The sequence below is a fragment of the Narcine bancroftii genome, chromosome 6 (assembly GCF_036971445.1).
Source record: "Narcine bancroftii isolate sNarBan1 chromosome 6, sNarBan1.hap1, whole genome shotgun sequence".
Taxonomy (NCBI): domain Eukaryota; kingdom Metazoa; phylum Chordata; class Chondrichthyes; order Torpediniformes; family Narcinidae; genus Narcine; species Narcine bancroftii.
The window spans coordinates 136,842,745-136,858,813 of NC_091474.1; the positions used below are offsets into that span (position 1 = coordinate 136,842,745).

The 16,069-nt window shown below is 39.4% G+C and overlaps 1 protein-coding gene across 1 annotated transcript in view; it reads right to left on the bottom strand.

Moving 5' to 3' along the window:
- The window catches only part of fbxo25 (F-box protein 25), a 165,070-nt gene that overhangs the window by 18,693 nt on the left and 130,308 nt on the right, over window positions 1-16,069 (bottom strand). The window contains exons 11-12 of the transcript XR_011340330.1: window positions 12,622-12,695; window positions 11,575-11,663 (exon numbers count right to left, since the gene is read on the bottom strand). The gene's annotated coding sequence lies outside the window, so the exon portion shown is untranslated. The remainder of the gene's footprint in view (window positions 1-11,574; window positions 11,664-12,621; window positions 12,696-16,069) is intronic.

Sequence of the window (16,069 nt, forward strand, 5' to 3'; positions counted from 1 at the left end):
GGCCATCCTTTATGAATGATAAGCTGCGCCAGTACCAGATGGCCAGAGGCATTGCCACAAGAAGGACTACTAGCTACAACCCCCTGAGGGAATGGGCAGGTGGAAAGGGAGAATGCGGTCTTAGGGCCTTCCAGTCTCCACTCTGTCAGATCAGATCACTCCTATGAACTGTCACCAATGCCACTCCACATGAAAGAATGTTTTCCTTCCCCAGGAAGTCTGCAACAGGGACCATGCTGCCAGCCTGGCTGATGTCCTCAGGACCGGTCCTACTCTGGAAGGAGCCATAAATCTGACCCACTAGTTGAAAGGGACCACATCCTCCACATCAACCCCCAATACACCTAGGTGGGTACCTTAATGGGCATGAGGACACATTCTCTGTTAGGAATCTGTTGTCCTTAGGGGTATTAACGATCACCCTGCACCCCCTCACCTATTATCACCCACGATGCACCAGGGCAATGGCATGTTACCCCAGACCCAATGGATGGCATGCCAGCCTCGTCACCATACATCCACCAACCAATGCTGGTGGCTGCATTACAGGCACCCCAGACTGCCCAGGACCCCATCACCATGACACAGGCTGTTGACAGTTACAGTGACAGAGTAGACCGCCCAAAATACTTAATTTATGATAACTTTTGATGTATTTCACCCCACAGGACTCTTTTAAAAACAAGGGGTGAATGTGGTAAACCACTTTGTATATTTATCTGTCTGGGCTTGCCCATTGGCTGATTATACCTGTGGCCCCCCTCCCATGGACTCCTGAATAAAGGTGACTGTTCCAAAGCTCCCTCCTCAGTTCAAGACAGTTGACCAGCAGAGACGTAACTCAATTCTATTGTGAGTAAAAGCCTATCAGTTGGAGATAACTTCCAGTCTTTTGGAGTTATTGATGGTGCATCAGGGTGGTGTGTTTATGGGATGGGCTGCCATAGGAAGTAGTAGAGGCAGGTACAGTTCAGATTTTTAACAGAAATTTGGGCAGATACGTGGGTGGGAAAGGATGAGAGGGGTATAAGCCTAGTGCAGGATAATAGGACAAGCTCAGATTGGTCGGCATGGATGAATTGGTTCTGTTTCTGTGCAGTACAGCTCTTCTTTTGTCGCCATCATCCTGCCTAGTAACTCGAACTTTATGACCCAATATTGCTGTTGGTGCTACTTACTGATGTTGCTGTAGATGTTGATGGCAACTGCTGCAGCAGATATTAGCTCCATCCTTGCTGCAGGTGTTGTTGCTTGCATTAATGGTGTAGCTGCGATGCGGTTGGTGTTGAATTTGTTCATGTTGATGTTACTACTGGTGCTGATGTTGGAAACACAGAAATGCTGGAGAAACTCAGCAGGTCTTGCAGCATTCATAGGAGGTAAAGATACAATATATAATTGATGTGTCAGCCCTGAGCCCACGCAGACACATACAAACTGCTTACTGATAACCCCAGTCCTTACCATTGCTCAAACATTGCACTGACCATGCCACCTAAAATAGTTGGGGGCTAATTGGAGAATTTGTGCAGCATGGGCTCATGGGCTTGAAGGGCCATTTACTGTGTTGTATATGTAAATTTAATTTTAAAATGTTGCTTCTCCGTGCTCCATTCGCTTGAGTCCATTGATAGTCATTTGATCGGATTTTGACCATTGATCTTCAGCATCTTATTTCAGTTATTGTCTCAGGTGTGCTGAAGGTTCTGTCACAAAGGGTTTCAGGAATCTAAAACCGAGGTTCAAATGTTTAAAAATGTAATTTATTTAAGATAGAGATAACATCAAATCATTTATTTCATAGAGTCACATCTTTGGACCTCCCTTCCTCAAAGGGCAGTTGAAGCAGAGGTCTGGAATATATCTAAGGCAGAGAAGGTAGATTCTTGACAAGGTGGGGTGAACTGTTAACATTGATGGACAAGAATGCAGAGTTGAGATTACTGATAATAAGACTTGGTGAAAAATTGCAGCATACAATTGTGCTGAGAAACCTGGGAGTGTTTGTGCATGAATCACAAAAAGGTTGGTTTGCAAATGCAACAGATAATCAAGAAGACAAAAGGAATGTTGTCCTTCATTGCTGGAGGAGGGAGGTTCTGTGGCCACTGTACAAGGTACTGGTGAAGCTACACCTAAAGTATTCAGTGTAGTAGCCAACAATTTTAACTCCTCAAATCATTCCGACAATGACATATCTGTTCTTGACCTCATCCATTGTTGAACACATTATATTCCCTCAGGACACCCTTAAACCTCATAGTATCAACAATGATTTTTCTAATTTAGGTAACCCCAACCTGATTTCCACTGTTTCCAACTCTCTTTATAACTTTTTTCTCTCCCACTTTCCCCCCATCATGGTTTCTCCCTCTACCTGTCTCACCTCCTCCTACACCTTCTGCACTACACCCTATCTCTCCCAGCTTCTTTCCCCCTTTTCATGTGTAATATCACTTTTTAAAATCTTAAGTCTTGATAAAGGGAGCTGACGAATCATTGACTGACCATTTCAACCCATGGATCCACCAGTTCTTTGTCTGCTCAGGATTCCAGCGTCTGCAGCTTTTGTGTTTCTATAATTTGCTAGATATTGTTTGTGAGGGTGGTGGGATTGGGGGATGTGGGGAGAAGAGAGAGACCTCTTGGGGAAAGTGTAGCAAAAACCAAGTATGGCGTCATGGTTGGCTCTGCTGTGCAGTTGGTGGGAGAAAGGCCGAGAACTAGAGAGAAAGGGGACCTGATGGTAAAGGAAGGTGACAGGAATTTCTTTGGCTGTAAATTAGACTTTTGTATGGTATGCTGCCAGGGTCAGGGATGTCCTGGAATAATTGCAGGACATTTTGAGAGAGAGGAGGAAAGCCGATGTCTGTGGTACAGGTTGGTACCAATGACATGGTAACAAAAAAGGAATGAGGACCCACAACGTGGATAGGAGACATGGGGAGCAGATTAAAGAGCAAAAACTCCAAGGTTGTAATTGTTGGATTACCGGCAGTGCTAAAATAGCAATTTAAAAAAAGTTGTACTAGGGTGTAGTTGAAGGGATTGTGCAGGACAAAGGGCTTTAGGTTTTTGGAGAATTGGGACTGTTTCTGGGCTCAGTAGGACCTATATGTGCAGGGTGGACTGCATATGAATTGGAACAAGTCCAATGTCCTTGCTGAGAGTTTTATTTGTGAGATTGTATACTTATTTGGTTGGGGAGTGAGGCACAGTGGATGTACAATTGAGGTGAGTTTCTGTCAAATTTAGTTAAGTCAGTCCAGTAAATTTAAATTTATTTGTTTTTTTAAATTTAAATGTAGACATACATCATGGTAACAGGCCATTTCAGCCCACGAGTCTGTGCCACCAAATTACACCCATTGACCTATATATGTTTTGGAGGGTGGGAGGAAACCGAAGGCCCTGGGGAAAACCCGCACAGACATGAGGAGAATGTACAAACTCCTTACAGACAGTGTGGGATTCGAACCCTGGTTGCTGGCACTTTAATTGCATTGTGCCAACTGCTACACTAATTGTGCCGCCATATTTTCTCTGCCTAAAATGGGAACAGAGCAAGTGGGAAGATTGGAAAGCTAAAGTGCATCTATTTAAATGCAAAGAGTGGGGTACAGTTCAGACAACCTCAAATTTTATGGGGCTGCGTGGTCAGGTTCTTTCTGGAAAAATCATTTGTGTCATGGCTTTTTGTAATGTAAAAGTGCATCTTCAAGATGTGTGGGTTGAAAAAAAAAATTGTATTTCATTACATCTTTCATCCTTCTTCTGTGAGAGCAAATTTTTAGGCACCAATTTGTGAATTTAAGGGCAAATTTTGAATAGCTGAAAGCCACAGTATGTAGGTTGTCTGTTAACTTTATAATACACTGGTTAGGCAACAGCTAGAACATTGTATGCAGTTCTGGTGGTCACACATTGGAAGGATGTGATTGCACTGGAGAGGATGAAGAGGTGATTGAACAAGCTGTTGCCTGGAATAGAATGTTTCAGTTATGAGGACACGAGCTTTTCTTGGAGCAGAGCAAGCTAAGTGAAGTAGTTCATTAGGACAATAGGAGATTAGAGCATTTTGCCATTTGAAAGGTGATGAGACAACCAAGTAAAACACAAAAGTCTGCAGACACCTGGGTTGAAGTAAAAACGCAGTTGGATGACAGAAGGAAGGGTTCCACCTAGTGGACGTTGGATGTAGTGCAGCAAAGTCTGCAAATTGAAACGAGGCACTTTCAGGTGGCCAATGTAAAGCCTCATATTATGCCCATATGCAGCTGTAGGGAGGCCACTTGAAATTGCAGGAGGCACATGTGAGGTGAACTTTGTAACCCTCCTCTGGGAGGAGGAGCACTGAGGTCCCCCCCGCACCTGAATGCAGCCGCCTGAAAGCAGCTGCTAAGGGGGTGACAATCAGCTGGCGAGCCCCTGACAGCCCCCCTCCCAGCTGCCCCTGCCCCCCGGCATGGGCTGTCAGCGCTGGGGCAGCCAGCACGGGCTGTTCCCATACTAATCCCGCTGCCACGCTCTCTCACCACAGCCCTATATCAGTCCCCACACTATGGGGCGGCCAGCAAGGGCTGTCAGAGCGGGCATGTCCCCACACTGATTCCGCTGCCTGCGCCAGCCACCCCACAGTGTGGGGACTGATATAGGGCTGTGGGGAGTGATTGGGGCAGTGGGATCTGTGTGGGTCGTCCATGCAGGATGTCCCCGCGCTGACAGCCCACGCCGGCTGTCCCAGCTCTGACACCCAGCCATCCCAACCCTGACAGCCTGAAGAGACAGGAGCCAGAGTGCGCTCAGAGGTGCCTCCCATGAAGCTGTCCCTTTCAGATGGCCAGCGCTGCGCTTTCAGCACTGCCACCTGATTGACCATTCCACAGGTCTGAATGCGCTTCTGCAGGTGCATTCTTGGTGGAGAATGCACCTGAAGAAGCCTGAAGTGAACCTGCAAAAAGGGATTGAACTGTATAGTGATTGGTTGTCATTTCCAGCATTGCTGTCTTTGTGTGAAACTTAAGACAGTTAACGGAGGGTCTGAGTTAACCCTAGGACTTGAACCTAAAGCACTTTGTACACTATTACAACAACTCAGTTTGTTCACTCTTCTCATGGTCTATCCTGCCCTTATTTAGGATTCTTTATTCTCCTACCTCAATCTGTGTAGTTAGCAGGATGTACTAGTAATCTGGCTCCTGAACTCAAACTCGGTTCACAATGGAAGAGGTCAGATTTAAGAGTTCCCAAGAAAAAATAAATTAATCGGCATAATCAAAAGCTATGATTGAAGCTGGAGGATCAGACATCAAAGGAATGACAAGGGGTGAGATTCCAAGTGAGTGAACAAACACAGTAGGTATATGTTATTCACCAGTACTAATTAGAAATCCATCAGTACCAATAAGAAATACACTAGCCTTGCGGATAGTGTCTGTATCTTCCTAGACAATTAAAGTCTCGTTTGGAGAACTCAGAGACTGTCCAGGAACAATAAATAGAGTAGATTGTATAATGATGTCCAGAGAGGGGATTGAGAGACCCCTGGAGATAACTTGTTTGAGAAGATGCAGAATGATGGGTGGAATCCCACAGATAGTCCCAGAAACCAGAGTGGTTGGACAGACAAATGGATAAGAAAACCAAGACAGCAGGAATGATGTTGGTGCACCAAGTATATCAATTACAATGTAAAAAGGCAGTGTAATTGCAGAGAGCAGAAACTATGGACTGAGAACAGTTTAATGAAAACTCGGTTGATGAGTTGATAGAGAGGAGGTGACCAGCCTTTTCTGTAACTAGTTGGAGCAGGAACCGTTGCTCACCCTCCAGGGAGGAAGGTAAGCAATCAGGAACTAATGAAGGAATCTGAAGTTACCCAAGTCAAGGCCACTCCACTGAGAACAAATGGAATAGGCGTTAAATTGGAAGGTCAACAGATACTAAGGTTGTAAGTGCAATACACAAAAGTGGTGGAGAAACTCAACAGGCCACGCTGAATCTATAGGAGGTAAAGGATAACCAATGTTTCGAGTCTGAGTTCACAGGAACAACCGGAGGAGGAGCTTGAAGAAGGTGGGTCTCAAGATGTGGCACTGGAATCTGGACTGAACTCTATTTTTACTGTGCTGGAAGGGATTGGATACCATGTCTCATCAAATGACTCAAAAGCAATCTACAATATCTGAAGATTTATCTAAGCTTAAGAGAGATGTTAATAAATGCCTTAATTCAGTAGATGTGGTACGGGAGAATTTAAAAAAAATTTGAGATGGCTTTTTCTGAATGTAAAGAGCAAGTTCAAAGTAATAAAGAAAAAATAGAAAAAGTGGAAGATTCGTTCGTGGATTGGGGAATTCAGAAGAGAGAATTATTTTTAAAAATTGATTCATTGGAAAATCAAAGCCAGAGAAATAATGTAAAAATTGTGGGCCTTCCGGAAGATATGGAAGGTGCAGATCCGATTATATAAAAAAAAATAAAAAAAATAAATAAAAAAAAATTAAGGATTGGATCCCTGAGATATTAGGTAAAGAGTTCTTTCCGGGTGGTTTGGTACTGGAAAGGGCACAGAGAGTGTTGAGGAGGAAACTGTTAATGGCTCAACCATCACGAGCAGTGTTAATTCGGTGCTTGAATTATCAGGATAGAGAAATGATTTTGCGGTTGGCGGTGCAAAAGGGAAGACAAAGTCAAACCCAATGATGAGTCAGAATAATAGAGTTTTATTAATGCTGATTTGAGTCAAGAAATTATCAGACGTCGACGTGAGTTTAATTCGGCCAAAGATGTGCTGCGGCGGGAAGGATATAAGTTTGCTTTTCGATACCCTGCAGTGTTGAAGGTTTTTTATGGCAACTATCAGACTCAATTTTTTGAGAATGATCACGATACATTGGTTTTCGCTAATTCGTTACTGGATTTACGTGGTCAGGGAAGAATTTCACCGTTGTCAGCTAAAAGAAGGGCCAATGGACATGGAAATGGTCAGAATGGAAAGAATGGGAAAGATGGGAAGAAGGAGGCTTTGACATATAGTCCTAGTGATGTTGAGGATTCAAATCAATCTTTGGGACTGGAGTCCCAGGGCTGAATATATTAATGCTGTTGAATTACATTATATATATTGTATTTCTGGCTGGGGGGAGGTGGATGGCACTGATATCTTTGATAGTTATCTGCCATTGGTGGGGTGATCCACACCCAGTTTTTTAGGGAAGAGTGTAAGAGTTTCGGCACGGACTATAAGGGCCATAATGGCCTGTTTCCGTGCTGTAATTGTTATATGGTTATATTAACTTTTTTTTATAATATTAGGGGAGGGAGAGTAGATTCTGTTTATTAACAGGAGAACACTTTTTTTAAATTACATGCTTATATTGATAGTTCATTAAATTGTCTTGTTTGAAATTTGCAACTTTTAATGTTCAGGGATTAAATAATCCAATTAAACGAAAGAGAGTCTTAGCTTATATTAAGAAAATGAAAATTGATATTGCTTTTTTACAAGAAACACATTTGACTGAAAAAGAACATTTGAAATTGAAGAGAGACTGGTTGGTCATGTTTTTTCTTCTTCATTTAACTCCAAGGCAAAAGATGTAGCGATTTTAGTTCATAAGAATTTATCTTTTGAGTTGCAGACTGAAGAGGGGAATGCTGGAAGGGTTTTAAAAGTGGACTGTTAAATTTTTAATGAACTTTGGACTTTACTTAATATCTACGCACCTAATGTAGATGATGAATGTTTTATTTCAGACGCTTTTTTGTTATTAAGTCAAGCTAATGAAAATATTTTAGTTGGGGGAGATTTTAATTGTGTTAAAATCCCCAAAATGTATCAGAAAATCAAAGATGGCCATACAAATTGGGGCTTTAATGAAAGACTTAAATTTGGTAGATATTTGGAGAAGGATGAATCCTACAGAGAAAGATTTTTATTTTTATTCTTCTAGGCATGATTCCTTTTCTAGAATAGATTATTTTTTAATATCGGCACATTTACAGGGAAAGATATTGCAGGCAGATTATAAAAGTAGAGTAATATCTGATCATTATTATTTTTTCTTATGAAAGTGCAGAGGTGTTACGTTCATCTTATAGATGGAGGTTTAATACAATGTTGTTGAAAAAACCTGAGTTTGTTGCTTTTGTTAGAAACAGATTGATTTTTTCTTAATGGAAAATGTTAACTCTGTTCAAAGTAGATTTGTAGTATGGGATGCATTAAAGGCTTATTTAAGAGGACAAATAATTAGTTACGCTACTAAAGTTAAGGAAGGATATATGGCTGAAAGTATTAAATTAGAAAAGCAGATTGATGAATTGGAGAAGGAATTTCAGAAGGGAGTAACAGAAGATCAGAAGATAGCTTTGACTAGATTGAAATTGTGATATAATATGTTACAGACTTATCGATTTGAATGTTTACTTAATCGAACCAAACAACGATATTATGAGTGGGGTGAGAAGCCGCATAAAGTACTAGTGTGGCAATTAAAGAAGGAGCAGACTTCAAGGGTTATTAATGCTGTTAAAAAGAATTCAACAGTTACCTATAAACCTCAGGAAATTAATGAACAGTTTTATTCATTTTATAAAAAATTATATACTTCTGAGGGGAAACAGGATAATGGATCTATTGATTCTTTTTTTATTTACATTAAAGTTACCAGCATTAGATGAAGAGGATATTATAGATTTTGAAGCTCCATTCACAGATCTAGAAATTAAGACCACTATGATGGAAATGCATAATGGTAAGTCACCAGGAGATTACGGGTTTTTGGTGGAATTTTATAAAGTTTTTTATGAAGATTTACCTTCGGTGTTTGGGGAGGTATGACAACAAGTGACTGAACATTATGAGTTACCATAATCTTGTTCTAGTGCTTTAATTACTGTAATTCCAAAGAAAGAGAGAGATCCATTAAAGGTATCTTCATATAGACCTATTTCGTTATTGAATGTGGACTATAAAATAATAGCTAAATTGTTAGCAAATTGGCTTTCTAATTATTTACCTAAATTAATACATGTAGATCAAAAAGGTTTTATTAAAAATAGACATGCTTCAGATAATATTCTTCGACTAATTAGTTTGACCAATGCATACCGACGGCAGCCCAACCATCCAATGGTGGTTGCACTTGATGCGGAAAAAGCTTTTGATGGGGTCGAATGGAATTTTTTATTTAAGGTCTTGAAAAAGTTTAAATTTGGCCATTTTTTTATTGGCTGGGTTAAAGCTTTATATACAAACCTGACTGCTAGGGTGGTGACAAATGGACAGATTTCGTGGTCATTTAAATGAATGCATTCTACTCGACAGGGTTGTCCATTGTCACCAGCCCTTTTTGCGTTGGTCATTGAACCGTTAGCTCAATTAATATGGCAAAATGAGCAGATATAAGGGATGAGAGTTTTGGATGAAGAGTATAAGATTAATTTATTTGCAGATGATGTTTTGATATACTTAACAAATCCAGAACAATCTTTGCTGCATTTACGGGAATGTTTATTACAGTATGGATCATTATCTGGATATAAATTTAATTGGGATAAAAGTGAAATTTTACTGGTAGGTGAAGGAGATTATTCAGTTTGTAAATATGTTATTAATTTGAAATGGACAGATAAAATTAAATATTTAGGAATAATTGTGAATACTGAGTATCAATCTTTATATAAATTAAATTATGTTCCATTGTTGAAAAAGATAAAAGCAGACTTAATTAAGTGGAAAGACCTTCCGTTAACTTTAATTGGCCAGGTTCAATATTTGTTTCAATCAATATACCGTGTTTTCTTACAAGGAACTTTTTCCAGGATTTAAATAAAGCTATTAGGGAATTTTTATGTAAAGATAAATTACCCAGGGTAGCATTAAATAAGCTTACTTGGAAGTACGCATTAGGTGGGTTGCAATTACCTCATTTTCAGAATTATTATGAGGCAGCCTAACTTAAATTTATTAGTGGTTTGATGGATTTGGATCAATCTCCAAGTTGGGCTAAAGTTGAGATGGCATGTATTTCTGAAACTGCAGTACATCAATTTATATTTCAGTGGAATATAGATTTATTACGGGAGTATAATGTGCCGATATTAAAACATTTATTGATGTTATAGACAAAAAAGAATAAGACTATAGGATCAAAAGGTAAATTATCTATTTTAATGCCATTATATAATAATCAGCTTATTCCTTTTTCATTGTTTAATAGTCATTTAAAGAATTGGGATTTTAAGGGTATAAAAATATTGCAGGATTGTTTTGTAGAAGGTCAATTTCTTTCTTTTACTCAATTGAAAGTGCGTTTTGATATTGCTGAAGCTTCTTGATTTGTTTATTATCAACTCCGGTCACTGGTTAAAAAAAATGTATGGTAGAGAGATGGTTTTACCTGTATCATCGGAGTTTGAGTCTTTGATTTCTTCTCTGCCTAAAAAGGGTTATATTTCTGTTATGTATCAAGTATTACAAGATAATATGGACAAGTCGGAATGGGAAAAATCTAAGTTTAAATGGGAAATTGATTTAACTTTTGTTTTTCCTGAAGACTACTGGATGGATTTGTGTCATGATAGTGTTACTAGATTGACAAATGCACGATATGGAATGGTTAATTATAATTTTTGCATCAGTTATATTTAACTCTTGAGAAATTGAAAAAATAAGGCTTTAATAATTCAGATTCCTGTTTTAGATGTGGCATGTAAGTTGGAACTTTTTTTACATGCTGTTTGGTCTTGTATGTATGTACAACCATTTTGGGAAGAAATTAAGTCAATTTTGAAAAATTGTATAAGATTAAGTTACCATTAGATCCATCTGTTTTTTTACTGGGTTATGTGGTTCCTTTAAAGGGATTGGGGTTGGATAAATTTCAAATCACATTTGTATATTTAGTGTTGTCCGTAGCTCGAAAATGAATAGCAAGTACATGGAAGGATAAGACAGTAATTAGTATAATGAGATGGCATAATGAAATGAAAGCTTGTATTGTTATAGATAAAATTACTTATGGTTTGCAAGGTAATTTTTTTTGTTAATAAGTGGTCATTATATTTGGAATATATGCATTTAGAGGTACTTTGATTTATTTTATTCTTTTTTAAATTTTGAAAAATATATATTTCTTTGGCTCTCCTTAAGAGAGCTGGCCGAAGAGGTGGGGGGGGGGGTTTCTTTTTTTCTTTTTATTTTCATCTATATTAAAAAATTTTGTTGTGAAGTGTATTTTGTATGTTTACCAATAATTTTTCAATAAATAAAATTTGAAAAAAACCCCAAAAAAACTTCAATTCATTGCCCTTGGGACCCATTGAACCAGTTTCACACACACACAAATTTGTAACCAAGTAATCATCTCACAAAATTATATACTGTATATTTATTTTAATTTATATCTTCTATGTATATGTAATTATTATGTATTTTGTGTCTCTGTGTGTATGTGGTTCAGAAAAATGCTGTTTTGCTGGGTTGTATAATGAACAGTCAGATGATAATGAACTTAGACTTGAATTTGCTTCCACCACTACTTCTCGTAGCCTGTTCCAGGCACCTACCAGTCTCTAAAAATTCTCCATGCATATCTTCTTCAAACTCTCCCCCTCTCATTGTAAGTGCATCTCCATTAGTTTGTGACATGTTTATCCTGAAAAAATATTCTGAATGTTAATGCCCATCATCATTTTATAAACTTCAATCAGGCTACCCCTCAATGTCTGACACTCCAAGGAAAACAAACCAAGTTTGTCCAAACTCTCCTCTAGCTCCCACCCGCCACATCCTTCTTGTAATGGGGCAACCAGAATTGCACAAATTTTGGACAATTAAAGCCAACATTTATTATCTAGCCACTAATTAAAATTAGTTGTTAAGCCATCCTCTTGAAACTAGAACCAATGCTATTGAACTTTCTCCTTTTTAAAATATCTATGCATGTCTAGCTGGCTTTATCTTATACTTTAAATTTTCTTTCATGTTTAATCTTCAGGTTATTCTTTGAGATTTTTACCTCCTGTCCAATCTTCTTCAAGTCCCTGGCCCCTCTCTTTCTCTCTCTCTCTCCCTCACATTTTAAGCCAAGCCTTTTTCTCCTGCAAACAATGAGAAGCTGATGAAACTCAGAAGGTCAAGCAGCATCTACAGGTAGAATTAGTCAGTTAACTGTTTGGGTCTTTAGAGAGAGCCTGTCTAGACCCCTCATAATTAAAAATACCCCTTCTCCCTCTCACTTTAAAGGTCTCATCCTTCTTCCTCAGCCCCCTCCCCTCTTTCACTTTGTAGCATGATCAACTCCTCTGATTGAAAATGTCGACGTACACCATTTGCATCGATCTGATCTTTCATCATCCTCTGATACTTCAGACATCGAAGTTTTCATCATCTACAATTCCACCAATTTTGTACAATCTGAAAATTTACTAATCAATCCATTTTCATGCAGATTATTTACATATATCACCAACATCAGAAGTCCTAGCACGGATCCCTGTGGAACACCACCAGCAAAAGATCTCCAGTCAGAGAAGTATCACTCCACCAATATTCTCTGTCTTTGATGGCCAATCAACCAAGTCACCAAGTGTCAATATTCTGGATCAGCTTACCATGAGGGACCTTGTTAAGTCGCTAAACAAAGTCTTTTTTGGACAACATCCTCATCAACCATCTTCTCCACCTCCTAAAAAAAAACAATTAATTAAGTTTGTAAGGCATTACCAGGTCCACAAAAAAATATGTATACATATACAGACTGTCCATTATAAGCCTGTGCTTTTCCAAATGGGAGTAAATCCTATCCCTAAAAATATTCTCCCCTAACTTCCTCGCCATTCGCCAGCCTATAATTTGCTGCATTATCCATATTCCACTTCTTAAGCAAAAGAGTAACACTGGCCAATCTGGGGATATATCCACTTGAATGTTCTGCAATTGATCTAACATCTTCTCCTCTTTAATTACCTACATGTTCCAGAATATTAGTGATCCCCACAGTGATCTCATGATCTTCCATATCCTCATGTCCTTCTCCCTTGGTTTTAATGTATGTGTAAAATATCTTGGCATTTTCTTGAATACTACTATAGATATTTTGTGACTTATTTTGGCCCATGAATCTCATTTGAGTTATTTTGTGCCTATTTTATACTCTTTAAGAACCCTGTTTGATTTCAGCATCCTGAACCTTACATGTGTATCCTTTTTCTTTCTGACTATATTTTCAATATTGCTCACCATCTAAAGTTCCTGAAACTTGCCCACTTTGTCTTTCTTCCTCACTGGAATTTGCCAGTCCTGAATTCAATTCAGATGATCTTTAAAACCACACCTGCTTGATTAGTAATGTTGTTATTAGTCTTCCCCCAATTTAGCACTTTCTGCTGATGTCCAGACTTAACCTTATCCAAGCTATCTTAAAACGTAGAGTTGTGAACACTGTTTCCAAAACACTCTTAGGGACGTGGCCACATTTCAACTACAGGCCAGGGTGATCACCAGGCAGGCAAGGGGTGGAGCCAAGTCATGCAGCACCCCTTCTGCATTTTGTTGTGGATGGTAGCTCCTTGTGGGAAATACACTTCGAGTCAGGACTGTGGCACAGCAAGTAATTAATCTGCACAGAGGGAGAAAGGAGAGCAAAAGTCACAGAAGATTCAAAAAGGATGTAAAAGGATAACCTTTAGTACACGAGGCTTAAATGAGGCAGAATTTGCTAAGTGCATCCAGGAGGGTCACTTGAAGCAGCATGCAGAAAAGCTAACCAAAGAACAAGGCATACTAGAGCTGGCATTGGAAAAAGGGTTTGGTCAGGTGATCAGAGTTTCAGTGGGAGAGCGTTTTGGAATTTCAAGGATTGTAGGTCAATTGGGTGTCATTGTACACCACGGACCCATTGGTCGAACTGGCCTGTTACCGTGCTGTATGTCTAAATTTAAAATTAAAAATTTTTAATTTATAGCACCAATGATCAAGACTGGGGTTTGAATCTAGTGCTGTCTGTAAAGAGTTTGTACATTCCCCCCTTGTCTGATTGGGTTTTCCCTGGGGTTCTGGTTTCCTCACAACGTTCAAAGCATACTGGAGGTGTAGGTTAATTGGGTGTAAATTGGGCAGTGCAGACTCGTGGGGTGAAATGGCCTGTAACTGTGTTGCTGTCTAAATTATTAATTTAAAAATAACACCATCTACCATTTTTTAGCCCAGTTCGCCAACACATTGGTATCACTCTGCAGCCTAGGACTGCCTTCCATACAACTCTATGAATCTATTTCCCACATCCACATTCAAGTCATTCAGCTATATTAAAAGCAGCAAGGGTCCCATTAGTGACCCTGAATCCTGGAGTGACACTGTTAGTCATAGGCATCTAATCACAAAATAACCCTCTTCCATCTATCTGTCTCTTTTGCCAAGCCATTTTTAGATCCAGTTTTCCAACTTGCCCTCGATTTCATAAGGCAATAAGCTCATGCAGCATAGACAGACCCAGCTTATTTATGCTAAACAACGAGGCCTCCTGCTTTAGTCCCACTTGGCCGTATTAGACCCATACTCCTCCATTCCATTCATACAATTATCAAAGTGTTTCTTAAAGGAAGCTAACATACCTGCCTCTACCACTTTGGCATCTCTTTCCATGTGCCCACCACCCTCTGAGTAAAGAACTGTCCCTTCTAAATACCACCTCCTTGCCTTATAGTTATGTTCCTACTCTGGAAAACAGACTGTCTCCTTTTTTGACACCTCTCAACATCCTGTGCTATAAGGAAAATAGTCTTTACAGTCTCTCATGGTAATTCAACTTGCACAATCCTGGCAATAACTTCATAAACTAAAAAAGCACACAATATTCCAAGTGTTTCCTCATATGTCATGTATAACTTCAGCATAATGTTCCAACACTTGTATTCACTGCCCCAACTCTGTTTAACTGTGCCTTCAGCTGTGAAGAACAATGTTGCTGCACCCTTAGATTCCTCTGCTCCATGACACTTTAGGGTACTGCTGTGAACAGAATAAATCCTGTCCTGCTACAATTTACAGCATGTTACACTTCTTGGGCTTGAATTGCATCTGCCACTCCTTCACTTAGTTTCCCATCTGATCTAGATCCTGTTGTAATGTAGGCAACCTTCTTCATGGTCAACTGTAGCACATCATTTTGCATCATTAGAAATCTACTCATCTTGCCACAAATATCCTTGTCCATATCATTTATGTATATTACAAAAAGTAAGGATCCTAATACTGAACCTTGAAGTACTCCACTAGTCACAGTTCTTTAGTCTGAAAAACTGCCTTTTACTACCACTCTCTGACTTCTGTCAGTTAGCCAATATTTTATCCAATTGGCTAGCTGGCCTTCTCTCCTATATGCCCTACCTTACTTACCAATCTACAATGTGGGACTTTATCCAAGACTTTACTAAAATCCATGTATCAACATTTGAATCAGTCTCTCATGTGGAACCTTTCAAAGGCCTAACAAAATGTCATTTAATCACAGGAAGGATGTGCCAAGCTAGAATGGAAATGGAAAAGATTCCCAAAGATGTATTTGGGGGCTGAAGGAGAGACTGGATGTGCTGGGAGCGAAAGGGGCTGAAAGGGGCCCTCAGTGAGGTTTATAAAACCAAGGGATCCATAGATAAGGTGGTTGGTGACAGTCCTTTTCCAAGGCAAGGGAGTTTAAAACACGAGGGCATACATTTAAGGTGAGAGGGAAAGATTTAAAGGGGACCTGAGAGGTTTTTCACACAGAGTGATGAGTATATGGGACGAACTGCCAGAGGAAGTGATAGAGCCAGGAATAATTAAAACATTAAAAATAATTTGGACAGGCACATGAACAGGAGCATTTTAGAGGGATATGAGCCAAACAGAGGAAAATAGGACTACCTCAAATAAAAACCTTGGTTGGTATGGACTGGAAAACAATCAACGTAATCCCTCCTTGAATTCACTGTTCTCCACATCCTCCTCCATGTGATATTGCCTGCTTGTCAAGACTGCACACATATAGTACCCCATTGGCCCCTGAGGGTCCAGTGAGAA